This window comes from Phyllobates terribilis, unplaced genomic scaffold (genome assembly GCF_046119375.1).
Source record: "Phyllobates terribilis strain yellow unplaced genomic scaffold, ASM4611937v1 Scaffold_4689__1_contigs__length_58138, whole genome shotgun sequence".
Classification (NCBI taxonomy): Eukaryota; Metazoa; Chordata; class Amphibia; order Anura; family Dendrobatidae; genus Phyllobates; species Phyllobates terribilis.
In genome coordinates this window covers 35,307-40,595 of record NW_027367438.1, presented here as the reverse complement: position 1 = coordinate 40,595, position 5,289 = coordinate 35,307, and positions in this window count along the sequence as shown.

Genomic DNA, 5,289 nt, shown 5'->3' with positions numbered 1-5,289 from the left:
CATTCCAGGAGCAGCTTCAATGCCTTGAGGAATCTTCATATAAACCTCCTCATGTAAATCACCATGCAAGAATGCATTGTTGACATCTAGTTGGTGAATAGGCCACTTGTTCTTTGTTGCAACTGTGATCAGACATCTCACAGTTGTCATCTTAACAACAAGAGAAAAAGTTTCTGTAAAGTCTATGCCTGGCTTCTGAGTGCAACCTTTTATCACGAGCCTGGCCTTGTGCCTTTCAAGACTGCCATCTACTTTATACTTCAGCTTGTAGACCCATTTAGAAGAGATGGGTTTCTTCCCAGCTGGCAATTGAACAACATCTCAGGTGTGATTGGCTTCCAAAGCAATGAGTTCTGTATCCATAGCTGCTCTCCATTCAGCTATAGAATTAGCATCTTCAAAGGAAGTGGGTTCCGAGAGAGAAGATGCCAAAGCAAGATTGTGTTGGCTCAGAGGAGATAAAGTCTGAATATCAACCTTAGTAGGAGTTGTGCACAAAAAACTGTTGTAACTTGATCTGTAACAATCATAATCATCCAAGTATGCTGATGTAGTGTGAGTCCTATCAGATCTTCTAGGTGAAGATTCTTCTGGAGGAATAGGAACTGAAGAAGGAGAATCCTCAGTTTGTAAAGGGGAATCCTCAACATCTGTATACACCTGAGGAATCAAATCATGAGAATAGTCTTTGGTAACAGGAAATGGCATGACATTCTCATAGAAAGCAACATCTCTGGAGTAAAATATAACATTTGATTTCAAGTTTAAAAGTTTGTATGCTTTCTTGTTGGAAGGATATCCAAGAAAAACACACTTGGAAGACCTGGCCATGAACTTATCTCGTCCAGGTTTGATAGTGGAAGCCATGACAAGACAACCAAAAGTCCTTAAAGAAGACAAATCTGGAGCAGCTTTAAACAATAGCTCATATGGTGATCTATTCTGCAACACAGTGGAAGGCAATCTGTTTGATTATAAAAGCTGTAGTAAGTATTGCATCACACCAATATCTGAGAGGTACATGAGACTCAAACAGTAAAGCTCTAGCCACCTCCAAAAGGTGTTTATGTTTTCGTTCTACCACACCGTTTTGTTGAGGTGTGTAAGAACAAGAGGTTTGATGGATTATTCCCTTAATAGCATAAAAATCAGAAGCAAAAGCACTACCACCAAACTCAGGTGCATTGTCACTCCTTACTACCTTGACAATGATGTTGAACTATCTTTCAACTAAGGAAATGAAATGTTGCAAGGCCTGAAACGCAGTAGCTTTGTTAGGGAGCAAATGAATCCATGTTGCTCTTGAAAAATCATCAACCACTGTTAGGAAGTACTTAAAACCATTGTGAGTAGACTGATTGAAAGGACCCCAAGTGTCAATATGTATCATCTCAAAGCAATAAGAAGTTGATATAATGCTCTTAGGAAAGGCAAGTCTTTGATGTCTAGATTGTGCACAAACTAAACAAGGTGGTAAAGTAGCCAGAGAAACATGATCATTACAAATCATATTGAGCTTATTATAAGGAATATGTCCTAAGCGTTTATGTAAGAGAAAGAAATGATCTAAAGTCTTCTTGGTCGAAGCAACAACTGAGTAACCTGATTTTGAAGTTGAAACAGCATCCAGTGAGTCAAGGAGATAGAGTCCCTGTGTCATTCTACCAAGGGTTAGAGGCCTGTGATGGGAAAGCCCCTACAAATAGCATTCAGAATCAGTGAACACAAGTTGGCAATGCAATTTTCTCAGAAGGCTAGAGACAGACAGCAAATTGAAGCTAAACAATGGTACAAACAAAACATCCTCAAGAATTATGTCTTTAGTGATCTGAACTCTTCTTGTGATATGCACTTGCAAAGAGCTACCATTGGGAAATTTAATGGTAATAGGATGTGGAAGAAGCTTGTGATCAAGAAAGTAAGAAATATCATGGCACATATGATCACTAGCGCCACTATCTATTATCCAAATATCAGTGAAAGAAGATTTGCCTAGGCCAGCAAAAGAATAAGCATGAGCAGATAGACAGACTGTAACTTTACGATTATCAGCCCCAGACTTAGCAGACTGAAGAAGCAACCTTAATTACGAGAATTCAGCACTAGTGAAACCCCCAGTATTAGCAGATTCTACCTCAGATGTTTGTACTGAATTGCCACTAGAAGAATTCCCTCTCTTCTTGAAATCCTTAGGGAAACCAATTAGTCTATAACATCTATCAACGAGATGTCCAGGTTTCTTACAGTGGGAGCAAATCTTCGGATTCTTTCCCTTATAGTTGCTTGAAGTACCAGGATTAACATAGAACAAACTAGCATCTGTATTGATCTGAGGAACAGTCTTAATTTCCCTCTGTTGTTCTTCCTGGACTAACAAAGAATAAGCAAGATAGATGTCAGTGATAGGATTTCGAAGCAAGATGTTACCTTGAATGGCCATGTATGTGTCATTGAGCCCCATCAAGAACTGATACAGGCGTTGCTCACTGACCTCTTCCTGGTTCGTAGAAGCATTGCCACAAGTGCAAGGCAGAGTCAATCGAAGAGAATCATACTCATCCCAAAGAAACTTGATCCTGGTAAAATAGGTAGAGATATCGTCCGATCCTTGAACACAAGCTGCAATATCTTTCTGAACTGCAAATTTATGTGCTCCACTTACCCTTCCGAATCTGGAATTGAGCTGCGACCAGATCTCTTGAGCTGTCGTAGCAAAAAGGGCAATATCTGCAATTGGCTTGTCCAAAGCCGACAAGAACCACGAAATCACAAGATTATTGCAACGATCCCATTGCAAAGCCTTAGTCACGTGATTCACATAAGTCGATCGAGGTAAGGTTCCATCTATGAACCCACATTTGTTCTTGACACTGATCGAAACCCAAGCTGCGCGCCTCCAAGAAAGAAAACATTTCCCGTCGAAGACACGAGAAATTACACTGCTACCAGTGTCCGACGGATGAATGTACAAGGGATCGTTGGGATCTAATGCCGGATTGACCATCGGAGAAGATGAATCAGAATTTCTGATGAACGGAGAAATGCGAAAAAATGAGTCAGGAAGATTCCTGCTCTGATACCATGTTCGAATTGAGAGTTCGAGCTTGGCAAAGGAAGAAAGAAGAGAGAATTCAACAATGGAATTGATCGATTGATTTGATTACAACGCAGGATCCTTGACTTATATACAAAGAAAACGTAATAACGAACTAAAAGAATCCTAACCCGGTTTCCTAAATAACTAGCCCGGTTCAACAGACTGAACCGGCTTCTCATAATCTCTACAAAATGACCCGAACCTAATATTGACAAGTTATGTACTGATATTAGCTGTATTGTTGACAGCATTGTTGACAGTTTGTTGAATTTCCCTAAGTTCGGTCTGCATTGTTACCTAAAATATACTATTGAATGTGATGTTTCAGTTCTCTTTTGGTTGGGCATGTTCACAATGACTATTTGTAGTAACTGGTATCAAATTAGAGTGTTTTCTACTCTCTATTCCTTTGAGCATTACAGGAATTTGCTGGTTTTTTCCCGAACTCCTTCTCTTCTCTCTGCAGGAAATTTTTTGGCAGTTTGGGGTGATTGCCGTCCATTTACTTTCAGCACAGATCTGTTCAGTTGAATAAGTATAATATATTTAACTATCGAAGTCTAATGACTATTTGCAGTTATCGGTATCAAATTAGCTTGTTTTATACTCTCTATTCTTTTGAACATCACAGGAATTTGCTGGTTTTTTTCCCGAACTCCTTCTCTACTCTATGCAGGAATTTATCTGGCAATTTTGCATGTTTGCAGTCCATTTTATTTCAGCACAGATCCGTTGAATTGAATAAGTATAGTATATTGAATTATTGAATTCTAATGACTATATGCAGTAATTGGTATCAAATTAGATTGTTTTTCTACTCTATGTTCTTTTGAGCATCACAGGAATTTGCTGGTCTTTTTTCCAAACTCCTTTTCTTCTCTCTGCATGAATTTTACTGGAAGTTTTGGGTGTGTGCAGTCCATTTACTTTCATCATAGACCTATAGAGTTGAAAGAATATAGTATATCGAATGATCAAGATTTTTGCTTTGCATTAGTATATCGTGCTATAATTTCTGTTACAATTAGAATTTTGACAGGTTATTGTGCGATTTAATTCTCAATTCAAATCAGTTGTACAGAGGAATACATACTAGAAAAATTTCTAAGTCTGTAGCAGATTTATAACACTTATTTTATGAATATAGGTTTTTGGAATGTTAGAGGAATTAACCGCCCATCCTTTGCCTTGAAATTAAATACCTACAAAGATTTAATAGGCTAGACATTCTTAGCATAGCGGAAACAAAGACTATGAACAAACCGTCCATTGATTATATTAAAAGATTAGATTTTGATAAATGCTTCACATGTCCTGCTGACGGAACTAAAGGAGATTCATGGGTTCTCATCAAGAACTATGCTCCACTCGATCCTTGACCAAATACAAATCGATCAATAATACTATTTTCCTAAAATGCAACTTTATTAATTTCGACTTTATCATGGTTTTTCTTTATGCTCCCTCCAAAGATAATCTTAAAAATGACTATTGGGCACTTCATTAAAAATGAAATCAAGGTTCTGCAACTACCGTGTTTTTTGATGGGAGATTTCAATGATATACTCTCTCCACTAGATAAGCTTGGAGGTATTAATCCTTATTGAGAAACTTTGATCGTATAAATAACCTTATTGTTGACCTTGGTTTAATGGATACTAATCTCGAAGGATTCCCATTTACCTGGAGATAAACGAGAAACTTTTATCATAATATCTTCAAACGCCTTGACCGAGTTCTTATTCATGCCTCTCTAACACCTTTATCGAACAATAACATAGTAAAACATCACCCTTTCTCCTCCTCAGATCATTTTCTTATTACCTTTATGCTGGATAAGAAATCTAATACTATTAAGCTTCCTTTTAGATATGACAAGCTTAATCATATTCCAATTCCTTTGAGGCTTTAGTGTCTACGGTTTGGAAATACTCTCTTAAAGGATCATTTATGTTCAAAATTCTCCCAAAAAATTGCGTATTTTAAAATCTTACGCAAAAAATTGGGCCAAAAGGGAATACAAATCATAACTATACTCAATTTTCAAACTCTGAACAAAAAATGGAAAACCTCTATCTACAATACTTACATGATCCTTCGAACAATTATCTTAAAAATAAAATTAGAAATCACACTACTCGACACAAAGCTCTCTTCAATTATCACAATAACTATTGGAAAAGAAGCTCCAA